At 45.9% G+C, this 13,148-nt stretch overlaps 1 protein-coding gene across 2 annotated transcripts in view; it reads right to left on the reverse strand.

Annotated features, from left to right (window-relative positions):
- Positions 1-11,359, reverse strand: part of GATAD2B (GATA zinc finger domain containing 2B) — a 63,448-nt gene extending 52,089 nt beyond the window's left edge. For both annotated transcript variants that reach the window (XM_082275154.1, XM_082275151.1), the window contains exon 1: positions 11,210-11,359. The gene's annotated coding sequence lies outside the window, so the exon portion shown is untranslated. The remainder of the gene's footprint in view (positions 1-11,209) is intronic.
- Between the last annotated feature and the right edge of the window lie 1,789 nt (positions 11,360-13,148).

Raw genomic sequence — 13,148 nt, forward strand, 5'->3', positions numbered from 1 at the left:
CTCCTCTCTTCCATATTCTCCACTCTACTCTATATTCTCCTCTCTACTCTTCTCCTCTATATTTTCCTCTCTACTCCTCTCCTCTATATTCTCCTCTCCACTATATTCTCCTCTCCTCTGTAATTACCTCTCTACTCCTCTCCTCTATATTCTCCACTCTACTCCTCTCCTCTATATTCTCCTCTTTACTCCTCTCCTCTATATTCTCCTCTTTACTCTTCTCCTCTATATTCTCCTCTCCTCCATATTCCCCTCTCCTCTATATTCTCCTCTCTGCTCCTCTCCTCTATATTCTCCTCTCTACTCTTCTCCTCTCTTCTATACTCTTTTCCTCTATATTCTCCTCTCTACTCTTTTCCTCTATATTCTCCTCTCCTCCATATTCTCCTCTATATTCTCCTCTCTACTCCTCTCCTCCATATTCTCCTCTCCTCTATATTCTCCTCTCCTCTATATTTTCCTCTCTACTCCTCTCCTCTATATTCTCCTCTCTACTCCTCTCCTCTATATTCTCCTCTCTACTCCTCTCCTCTATATTCTCCTCTCCTCTATATTCTCCTCTCTACTCCTCTTCTCCATATTCTTCTCTCCTCTATATTCTCCTCTCCTCCATATTCTCCTCTCTACTCTATATTCTCCTCTCCTCTATATTCTCCTCTCTGCTCCTCTCCTCTATATTCTCCACTCTACTCCTCTCCTCTATATTCTCCTCTCCTCTATATTCTCCTCTCTACTCCTCTCCTCTATATTCTCCTCTCCTCCATATTCTCCTCTGCTCCATATTCTCCTCTCCTCTATATTCTCCTCTCCTCCATATTCTCCTCTCCTCCATATTCTCCTCTCTACTCACCTCTCTACTCCTCTCCTCTATATTCTCCTCTCTGCTCCTCTCCTCTATATTCTCCTCTCTGCTCCTCTCCTCTATATTCTCCTCTCTGCTCCTCTCCGCTATATTCTCCTCTCTGCTCCTCTCCGCTCCTCTATATTCTCCTCTCTACTCTTCTCCTGTCTTCTATACTCTTTTCCTCTATATTCTCCTCTCTACTCTTTTCCTCTATATTCTCCTCTCTACTCTTCTCCTCTCTATTCCTCTCCTCTATATTCTCCTCTCTACTCATCTCCTTATATTCTCCTCTCTACTCTTCTCCTCTATATTCTCCTCTCCTCTGTATTCTCCTCTTTACTCCTCTATATTCTCCTCTCTACTCCTCTACTCAATATTCTCCTCTCCTATGTAATTACCTCTCTACTCCACTCCTCTATATTCTCCACTCTACTCCTCTCCTCTATATTCTCCTCTCCTCTATATTCTCCTCTCTACTCCTCTCCTCTGTATTCTCCTCTCTACTCCTCTCCTCCATATTCTCCTCTCCTCTATATTCTCCACTCTACTATTCTCCTCTATATTCTCCACTCTACTCCTCTCCTCTATATTCTCCTCTCCACTCCTCTGTATTCTCCTCTCCTCCATATTCTCCTCTCTATTCCTCTCCTCAATATTCTCCTCCCCACTATATTCTCCTCTCCTCTGTAATTACCTCTCTACTCCTCTCCTCTATATTCTCCTCTCTACTCCTCTCCTCTATATTCTCCACTCTACTCCTCTCCTCTATATTCTCCACTCTATTCTACTCCTCTCCTCTATATTCTTCTCTCCTCCATATTCTCCTCTCCTCTATATTCTCCTCTCCTCTATATTCTCCTCTCTACTCCTCTCCTCCATATTCTCCTCTCTACTCCTCTCCTCTATAATCTAGTCTCTACTCCTCTCCTCTATATTCTCCTCTCTACTCTTCTCCTCTATATTCTAGTCTCTACTCCTCTCCTCTATATTCTCCTCTCTACTCCTCTCTTCTATATTCTAGTCTCTACTTCTCTCCTCCATATTCTCCTCTCTACTCCTCTCCCCTATATTCTCCTCTCTGCTCCTCTCCTCTATATTCTCCTCTCCGCTCCTCTCCTCTATATTCTCCTCTCTGCTCCTCTCCTCTATATTCTCCTCTCTGTTCTTCTCCTGTATATTCTCCTCTCTACTCTTCTCCTCTCTTCTCTACTCTTTTCCTCTATATTCTCCTCTCTACTCTTTTCCTCTATATTCTCCTCTCTACTCTTCTCCTCTATATTCTCTTCACTACTCTTCTCCTCTATATTCTCCACTCCTCTCCTCTATATTCTCCTCTCCTCCATATTCTCCTCTCCACTATATTCTCCTCTCCTCTGTAATTACCTCTCTACTCCTCTCCTCTATATTCTCCACTCTACTACTCTCCTCTATATTCTCCTCTCTGCTCCTCTCCTCTATATTCTCCTCTCTACTCCTCTCCTCTATATTCTCCTCTCCTCTATATTTTCCTCTCTACTCCTCTCCTCTATATTCTCCTCTCCTCTTGTCCCCTATATATTCTCCTGTGATAATAATCACCGTCACTGGGAGTGAAAGACAGATACTTAAGGTACACGGAGAAAATGGATTGGATAACTTCAAGTGGGAGAGAAATATTTATCAACAACATCTCTCAATAAATATGAAGATTTAATCCCACTTTACACTGTGAGACCTATAGCCTGTTACTATGAAGTCTGACTCCTAGATGTGTATTCCATGTACTTCAATGTAAGAGACGGACAGACTGTCATTGGCAGTCTTGTCCTATTGTCTGTCTATTGAGGTAGAATGTGGATTGTGTTAAGTCTGCCTGTCCCATTGTTAAATGTTAATGACCTCACATTGTTTTGTCCAGATGGCTGGATAATTAGTTCAGGTTAATTCTAGTTCTGTATACAATTTCATCTGCACATGATAATGTAATCAGGCAGAGAGGAGGGATTGTGTGCTCTGTATGGGAGTAACTAAGAGTAAAACTCTGTTTTCATTGGATTGTGAATTTCATGTCCTGTTCCCCACAAGGTCCCCCTGGGTGGTAACCTTGTGGGGGAAAACTGTATAAAAGAGGAGCTGTACCATAAAAGTTTGAGTTCTACCTCACCCTCAATCTAGAGTCCTGTCTCTTATTGGGGGAATCTGCTACAAGGGATTGCTGTGCTCTTCATACTCCCTTGGATAATCGCTAAGCTCTTATAAGAGTTTGTTCCTGTTCCTGCTTCACTCTCTGGGGAAAGAGAGGTTCACCCATGGGAACCTGGAGCCTTGTCATAGGTCCAGGGTGGGTAGGAGACGGCGAGACCCCAACCAAGAGACCCCAACCAAGAGACCCCAACCAAGAGACCCCAACCAAGAGACCCCAACCAAGAGACCCCAACCAAGCTGCGGTGGTTCGTGGGGTCTGAGGTGGTTATGGTGTCTGGTGGAGTGCTTGGAGCCTTCGGGAAGAACTAGGAGCATCCGTCAACGGAGGTACCCAGGCAGGGTGTCCAGAGTCCATTACATCTCCTCTCCTCTATATTCTCCTCTCCTCTGTATTCTCCTCTCTACCCCTCTCCTCTATATTCTCCTCTCTACTCCACTCCTCTATATTCTCCTCTCTACTCGTCTCCTCTATATTCTCCTCTCCTCTCATCTCCTCTATACCCTCCTCTCCTCTATATTCTCCTCTCATCTCCTCTATATTCTCCTCTCTACCCCTCTCCTCTATATTCCCCTGTCTGCTCTTCTCCTCTATATTCTCCTCTCTACTCGTCTCCTCTATATTCTCCTCTCATCTCCTCTACATTCTCCTCTCTGCCCCTCTCCTCTATATTCTCCTCTCTGCTCCTCTCCTCTATATTCTCCTCTCATCTCCTCTCTACTCCTCTATATTCTCCTCTCCTCTATATTCTCCTCTCTACTCCTCTATATTCTCCTCTCTACTCCTCTCCTCTCTACTCCTCTCCTCTCTACTCCTCTATATTCTCCTCTCCTCTCTCCTCTATATTCTCCTCTCCTCTATATTCTCCTCTCATCTCCTCTGTATTCTCCTCTCCTCTATTCTGTATTCTCCTCTCCTCTATATCCTCCTCTCCTCTATATTCTCCTCTCATTTCCTCTGTATTCTCCTCTCCTCTGTATTCTCCTCTCTACTCCTCTCCTCTATATTCTCCTCTCCTCTCTATATTCTCCTCTATATTCTCTCCTCTATTCTGTATTCTCCTTTCCTCTATATCCTCCTCTCCTCTATATTCTCCTCTCATCTCCTCTCTATTCTCCTCTCCTCTATATCCTCCTCTCTACTACTCTCTTCTATATTCTAGTCTCTACTTCTCTCCTCCATATTCTTCTCTCCTCTATATTCTCCTCTCTACTCCTCTCCTCCATATTCTCCTCTCTACTCCTCTCCTCTATATTCTCCTCTCTGCTCCTCTCCTCTATGTTCTCCTCTCTGCTCCTCTCCTCTATATTCTCCTCTCTGTTCTTCTCCTGTATATTCTCCTCTCTTCTATACTCTTTTCCTCTATATTCTCCTCTCTACTCTTTTCCTCTATATTCTCCTCTCTACTCTTCTCCTCTCTACTCTTCTCCTCTATATTCTCCTCTCTACTCTTCTCCTCTATATTCTCCTCTTTACTCCTCTCCTCTATATTCTCCTCTCCTCCATATTCTCCTCTCCACTATATTCTCCTCTCCTCTCTACTCCTCTCCTCTATATTCTCCTCTCTACTCCTCTCCTCTATATTCTCCTCTCTACTCCTCTATATTCTCCTCTCCTCTGTATTCTCCTCTCCTCTATATTCTCCTTTATATTCTCCTCTATTCTGTATTCTCATCTCCTCTATATTCTCCTCTCATCTCCTCTGTATTCTCCTCTCCTCTATATTCTCCTCTATTCTGTATTCTCCTCTATTCTGTATTCTCCTCTCCTCTATATTCTCCTCTCATGTCCTCTGTATTCTCCTCTCCTCTCTATTCTCCCCTCTACTCCTCTCCTCTATATTCTCCTTTATATTCTCCTCTCCTCTCTATATTCCCCTCTCCTCTATTCTGTATTCTCCTCTCCTCTATATCCTCCTCTCCTCTATATTCTCCTCTCGTCTCCTCTCTATATTCTCCTCTCTATCCTCCTCTCTATATTCTCCTCTATATTCTCCTCTCTATATTCTCCTCTCCTCTATATTCTCCTCTCTACTCCTCTCCTCCATATTCTCCTCTCTACTCCTCTCCTCTATATTCTCCTCTCCTCTATATTCTAGTCTCTACTCCTCTCCTCTATATTCTCCTCTCTACTCCTCTCTTCTATATTCTAGTCTCTACTTCTCTCCTCCATATTCTCCTCTCTACTCCTCTCCTCTATATTCTCCTCTCTTCTCCTCTCCTCCATATTCTCCTCTCTGCTCCTCTCCTCTATATTCCCCTGTCTGCTCTTCTCCTCTATATTCTCCTCTCTACTCGTCTCCTCTATATTCTCCTCTCTGCCCCTCTCCTCTATATTCTCCTCTCTACTCCTCTATATTCTCCTCTCATCTCCTCTACATTCTCCTCTCTACTCTTCTCCTCAATATTCTCATCTCTACTCCTCTATATTCTCCTCTCCTCTCTCCTCTATATTCTCCTCTCTACTCCTCTATATTCTCCTCTCCTCTCTACTCCTCTATATTCTCCTCTCCTCTCTCCTCTGTATTCTCCTCTCTACTCCTCTCCTCTATATTCTCCTCTATTCTGTATTCTCCTCTCCTCTATATTCTCCTCTCCTCTCTATTCTCCTCTCTATTCTCCTTTATATTCTCCTCTCCTCTCTATATTCTCCTCTCCTCTATTCTGTATTCTCCTCTCCTCTATATCCTCCTCTCCTCTATATTCTCCTCTCATCTCCTCTATATCCTCCTCTCTATATTCTCCTCTATATCCTCCTCTCTATATTCTCCTCTCTATATTCTCCTCTATATTCTCCTCTCCTCTATATTTTCCTCTCCTCTATATTCTCCTCTCCTCTATATTCTCCTCTCCTCCATATTCTCCTCTCCTCCATATTCTCCTCTCTACTCCTCTCCTCTATATTTTCCTCTCTACTCCTCTTCTCTATATTCTCCTCTCTACTCCTCTCCTCTATATTTTCCTCTCTATTCCTCTCCTCTATATTCTCCTCTCCTCTATATTTTCCTCTCTACTCCTCTCCTCTATATTCTCCTCTCCTCTATATTTTCCTCTCTACTACTCTCCTCTATATTCTCCTCTCTGCTCCTCTCCTCTATATACTCCTCTCCTCTCTATTCTCCTCTCTATTCTCCTTTATATTCTCCTCTCCTCTCTATATTCTCCTCTCCTCTATTCTGTATTCTCCTCTCCTCTATATCCTCCTCTCCTCTATATTCTCCTCTCATCTCCTCTATATCCTCCTCTCTATATTCTCCTCTATATCCTCCTCTCTATATTCTCCTCTCTATATTCTCCTCTATATTCTCCTCTCCTCTATATTTTCCTCTCCTCTATATTCTCCTCTCCTCTATATTCTCCTCTCCTCCATATTCTCCTCTCCTCTATATTCTCCTCTCTACTCCTCTCCTCTATATTTTCCTCTCTACTCCTCTCCTCTATATTCTCCTCTCTACTCCTCTCCTCTATATTTTCCTCTCTATTCCTCTCCTCTATATTCTCCTCTCCTCTATATTTTCCTCTCTACTCCTCTCCTCTATATTCTCCTCTCCTCTATATTCTCCTCTCTGCTCCTCTCCTCTATATACTCCTCTCCTCTATATTCTCCTCTCCTCTATATTCTCCTCTCTACTCCTCTCCTCTATATTCTCCTCTCTACTCCTCTCCTCTATATTTTCCTCTCTACTCCTCTCCTCTATATTTTCCTCTCCTCTATATTTTCCTCTTTACTCCTCTCCTCTATATTCTCCTCTCCTCTTGTCCCCTATATATTCTCCTGTGATAATAATCACCGTCACTGGGAGTGAAAGACAGATACTTAAGGTACACGGAGAAAATGGTTTGGATAACTTCAAGTGGGAGAGAAATATTTATCAACAACATCTCTCAATAAATATGAAGATTTAATCCCACTTTACACTGTGAGACCGATAGCCTGTTACTATGAAGTCTGACTCCTAGATGTGTATTCCATGTACTTCAATGTAAGAGACGGACAGACTGTCATTGGCAGTCTTGTCCTATTGTCTGTCTATTGAGGTAGAATGTGGATTGTGTTAAGTCTGCCTGTCCCATTGTTAAATGTTAATGACCTCACATTGTTCTGTCCAGATGGCTGGATAATTAGTTCAGGTTAATTCTAGTTCTGTATACAATTTCATCTGCACATGATAATGTAATCAGGCAGAGAGGAGGGATTGTGTGCTCTGTATGGGAGTAACTAAGAGTAAAACTCTGTTTTCATTGGATTGTGAATTTCATGTCCTGTTCCCCACAAGGTCCCCCTGGGCGGTAACCTTGTGGGGGAAACTGTATAAAAGAGGAGCTGTACCATAAAAGTTTGAGTTCTACCTCACCCTCAATCTAGAGTCCTGTCTCTTATTGGGGGAATCTGCTACAAGGGATTGCTGTGCTCTTCATACTCCCTTGGATAATCACTGAGCTCTTATAAGAGTTTGTTCCTGTTCCTGCTTCACTCTCTGGAGAAAGAGAGGTTCACCCATGGGAACCTGGAGCCTTGTCATAGGTCCAGGGTGGGTAGGAGACGGCGAGACCCCAACCAAGAGACCCCAACCAAGAGTCCCAACCAAGAGACCCCAACCAAGAGACCCCAACCAAGAGACCCCAACCAAGCTGCGGCGGATCGTGGGGTCTGGTGGAGTGCTTGGAGCCCTCGGGAAGAACTAGAAGCATCTGTCAACGGAGGTACCCAGGCAGGGTGTCCGGAGTCCATTACATCTCCTCTCCTCTATATTCTCCTCTCCTCTGTATTCTCCTCTCTACCCCTCTCCTCTATATTCTCCTCTCTACTCCACTCCTCTATATTCTCCTCTCTACCCCTCTCCTCTATATTCTCCTCTCTACTCCTCTATATTCTCCTCTCATCTCCTCTACATTCTCCTCTCTACTCTTCTCCTCAATATTCTCATCTCTACTCCTCTATATTCTCCTCTCCTCTCTCCTCTATATTCTCCTCTCTACTCCTCTATATTCTCCTCTCCTCCCTACTCCTCTATATTCTCCTCTCCTCTCTCCTCTGTATTCTCCTCTCTACTCCTCTTCTCTATATTCTCCTCTATTCTGTATTCTCCTCTCCTCTATATTCTCCTCTCCTCTCTATTCTCCTCTCTATTCTCCTTTATATTCTCCTCTCCTCTCTATATTCTCCTCTATATTCTCCTCTCCTCTATTCTGTATTCTCCTCTCCTCTATATCCTCCTCTCCTCTATATTCTCCTCTCATCTCCTCTATATCCTCCTCTCTATATTCTCCTCTATATCCTCCTCTCTATATTCTCCTCTATATTCTCCTCTCCTCTATATTTTCCTCTCCTCTATATTCTCCTCTCCTCTATATTCTCCTCTCCTCCATATTCTCCTCTCCTCTATATTCTCCTCTCTACTCCTCTCCTCTATATTTTCCTCTCTACTCCTCTCCTCTATATTCTCCTCTCTACCCCTCTCCTCTATATTTTCCTCTCTATTCATCTCCTCTATATTCTCCTCTCCTCTATATTTTCCTCTCTACTCCTCTCCTCTATATTCTCCTCTCCTCTTGTCCCCTATATATTCTCCTGTGATAATAATCACCGTCACTGGGAGTGAAAGACAGATACTTAAGGTACACGGAGAAAATGGTTTGGATAACTTCAAGTGGGAGAGAAATATTTATCAACAACATCTCTCAATAAATATGAAGATTTAATCCCACTTTACACTGTGAGACCTATAGCCGGTTACTATGAAGTCTGACTCCTAGATGTGTATTCCATGTACTTCAATGTAAGAGACGGACAGACTGTCATTGGCAGTCTTGTCCTATTGTCTATCTATTGAGGTAGAATGTGGATTGTGTTAAGTCTGCCTGTCCCATTGTTAAATGTTAATGACCTCACATTGTTCTGTCCAGATGGCTGGATAATTAGTTCAGGTTAATTTTAGTTCTGTATACAATTTCATCTGCACATGATAATGTAATCAGGCAGAGAGGAGGGATTGTGTGCTCTGTATGGGAGTAACTAAGAGTAAAACTCTGTTTTCATTGGATTGTGAATTTCATGTCCTGTTCCCCACAAGGTCCCCCTGGGCGGTAACCTTGTGGGGGGAAAACTGTATAAAAGAGGAGCTGTACCATAAAAGTTTGAGTTCTACCTCACCCTCAATCTAGAGTCCTGTCTCTTATTGGGGGAATCTGCTACAAGGGATTGCTGTGCTCTTCATACTCCCTTGGATAATCGCTGAGCTCTTATAAGAGTTTGTTCCTGTTCCTGCTTCACTCTCTGGGGAAAGAGAGGTTCACCCATGGGAACCTGGAGCCTTGTCATAGGTCCTGGGTGGGAAGGAGACGGCGAGACCCCAACCAAGAGACCCCAACAAGAGACCCCAACCAAGAGACCCCAACCAAGAGACCCCAACAAGAGACCCCAACCAAGAGACCCCAACAAGAGACCCCAAGAGACCCCAACCAAGAGACCCCAACCAAGAGACCCCAACCAAGAGACCCCAACCAAGCTGCGGCGGATCGTGGGGTCTGAGGTGGTTATGGTGTCTGGTGGAGTGCTTGGAGCCCTCGGGAAGAACTAGAAGCATCCATCAACGGAGGTACCCAGGCAGGGTGTCCGGAGTCCATTACATCTCCTCTCCTCTATATTCTCCTCTCCTCTATATTCTCCTCTCCTCTATATTCTCCTCTCTACTCCTCTCCCCCATATTCTCCTCTCTACTCCACTCCTCTATATTCTCCTCTCTACTCCTCTCCTCTATATTCTCCTCTCATCTCCTCTATATTCTCCTCTCTGCCCCTCTCCTCTATATTCTCCTCTCTACTCGTCTCCTCTATATTCTCCTCTCCTCTATATTCTCCTCTCCTCTATATTCTCCTCTCATCTATATTCTCCTCTCATCTCCTCTATATTCTCCTCTCTGCCCCTCTCCTCTATATTCTCCTCTCCGCTGTATTCTCCTCTCTACTCCTCTCCTCTATATTCTCCTCTCTTCTCCTCTATATTCTCCTCTCCTCTATATTCTCCTCTCCTCTCCTCTATATTCTCCTCTCCTCTCCTCTATATTCTCCTCTCTTCTCCTCTATATTCTCCTCTCCTCTCCTCTATATTCTCCTCTCCTCTATATTCTCCTCTCCTCTATATTCTCCTCTCCTCCCCTCTATATTCTCCTCTCCTCTATATTCTCCTCTCTTCTCCTCTATATTCTCCTCTCCTCTATATTCTCCTCTCCTCTCCTCTATATTCTCCTCTCCTCTATATTCTCCTCTCCTCCCCTCTATATTCTCCTCTCCTCTATATTCTCCTCTCCTCTCCATTCTCCTCTCCTCTATTCTGTATTCTCCTCTCCTCTATATTCTCCTCTCTTCTCCTCTATATTCTCCTCTCCTCTATATTCTCCTCTCATCTATATTCTCCTCTCATCTCCTCTATATTCTCCTCTCTGCCCCTCTCCTCTATATTCTCCTCTCCGCTGTATTCTCCTCTCTACTCCTCTCCTCTATATTCTCCTCTCATCTCCTCTATATTCTCCTCTCCTCTATATTCTCCTCTCCTCTATATTCTCCTCTCCTCTCCTCTATATTCTCCTCTCCTCTCCTCTATATTCTCCTCTCCTCTCCTCTATATTCTCCTCTCTTCTCCTCTATATTCTCCTCTCCTCTCCTCTATATTCTCCTCTCCTCTATATTCTCCTCTCCTCTATATTCTCCTCTCCTCCCCTCTATATTCTCCTCTCCTCTATATTCTCCTCTCTTCTCCTCTATATTCTCCTCTCCTCTATATTCTCCTCTCCTCTCCTCTATATTCTCCTCTCCTCTATATTCTCCTCTCCTCCCCTCTATATTCTCCTCTCCTCTATATTCTCCTCTCCTCTCCATTCTCCTCTCCTCTATTCTGTATTCTCCTCTCCTCTATATTCTCCTCTCCTCTATATCCTCCTCTCCTCTATATTCTCCTCTCCTCTCCTCTCCTCTCTATACTCATCTCCTCCCCTCCCCCTCTCAGTGATTATGGCTCGGTATATACCGCTCGGTATGGTTTTCTCCTCCCCTCCCCCTCCTCCGGCCTCCTCCGGTCCTCTCACCTCCCCGGAGCTCCGCACACACCGGCTCCGGCCCCCCGGTTCTCTCAGGTTCCCCCTCCCCCAGCACCCCCCGCTGTAGGCCGCGGATCCCCGGGCTCACCTGGCCGCCGTCTCCGGGCTCCTCGCGGCTCTGGCAGCGGCACCCACAAACAATGACTCTGATTGGAGGAGAGCCAAGGGGGGCGTAACCACGCCCACTGGTCCGCGGACAGGCCGAGGATTGGCGGGAGGAGGCAGACGGCGCTCTATCGGGGGGGGGGGGGGGGGGGGGAGGGAGAGAGCTCTGTATGTCAGGAGCGGTGGGTGGAGCCTCGTGGGCGGGATCAGCCCTGAGTGGCGGCTGCTTGGAGAAGTGACGCAGGGGGCGGGCATTAGTCTTGACAGACAGCTGATTTCACCAATGGGAGTGGTTATGGAGATATAGAGTGACCGAGGGCGGGGCTCTGGCCGGGCTGCCTCTGAGCGACAGCATGGACCGCCCCTTCAAGTCAGCCCCGCCCACCTGTCATTCCCTCTTCCACCCCTCCAAAACTGCGTCTAATGGGGGTCCCCGGAGCCCCTCCCCCCTAGAAAATGTCCGCGCTGATTACCGACAGGGAGGAAGTCAGCATTTACATACAATCAGCAGGGGAGGGGCCAACTGGACCACAGGGGGGGGGGCATCACTGCAGAACAAATCTCCAATAATTGCCCCTCCCCAATTTTTCATGCCCCTCCCACATTAAACCCCTAAATGTAATGCCCCTCCCACATTAAACCCCTAAATGTAATGCCCCTCCCACATGACACCCCTAAATGTAATGCCCCTCCCACATGACACCCCTAAATGTAATGCCCCTCCCACATTAAACCCCTAAATGTAATGCCCCTCCCACATGACACCCCTAAATGTAATGCCCCTCCCACATTGCACCCCTAAATGTAATGCCCCTCCCACATTAAACCCCTAAATGTAATGCCCCTCCCACTGCACCCCTAAATGTAATGCCCCTCCCACATTAAACCCCTAAATGTAATGCCCCTCCCACATGACACCGCTAAATGGAATGCCCCTCCCACATTGCACCCTTAAGCATAATGCCCCTCCCTCAGTGCACCTCCAATTATAATGCCCCTCCCCCAGTGCACCCCTAAGTGTAACATCCCTTCCCCACTGCAACCTAAGTATTATGCCCCTCCCCCAGTGCACCCCTAAGTGTAATGTCCCTGCACCTGAAATTATAATTCCCCTCCCCAGTCCTAAATTTAATGCTCCTCCCCCTGCACCCCCAGTTATAACGCCCCTCCCCCACTGAACTCCTAACAGTAATGTACATCCCCCATTACAGCCTCAATTATACTTCACCGCCCCCACTGCACCCCCTAATTATATTGCCCCTCCCCCAGTGAACCCCCAATTGTAATGCCACTCACACACTGCACCCCTAAGTATAATGCCCCCCCCCCCAATTATAATGCCCTCCCACATTGCACCCCTAAATGTAACATCCCTTCCCCACCGTAACCTAAGTATAATGCCCCTCCCCCAGTGCACCCCTAAGTGTAATGTTCCTGCACCCTCAATTATAATTCCCCTCCCCCAGTCCTAAATGTAATGCTCCTCCCCCTGCATCCCCAGTTATAAAGCCCCTCCCCCACTGCAACCCCTAACAATGTCCATACCCCATCCCTAAATGTTATACCCCCTCCCCACTGCACCAATAATGCCCCTCCCTCCCTGAACCCCTAATTATAATGCCCCTCACCCACTTCACCCCTAAATGTAATATTCCTGCCCCCCCCCCAATTATAATGCCCCTGCCCCACTTCACCCCCAAGTATAATACCCCTCCCCACCCCTAAATGTAATGCTCCGCCAACCTGCACCCCCAATTATAATGCCCCTCCCTGACCGCACCCCCAATTGTAATTCACTGCACCTCCAATTTTAATGCTCCTCCCTCACCACACCCCCCGTTATAATGCCCCTCCCTCACCACACCTCCAATTGTAATGCCCCTCCCTCACCGCACCCCCAGTTATAACGCCCTCTCCGACTC

This window comes from Pelophylax lessonae (genome assembly GCF_965119305.1).
Source record: "Pelophylax lessonae genome assembly, chromosome: 13".
NCBI lineage: Eukaryota > Metazoa > Chordata > Amphibia > Anura > Ranidae > Pelophylax > Pelophylax lessonae.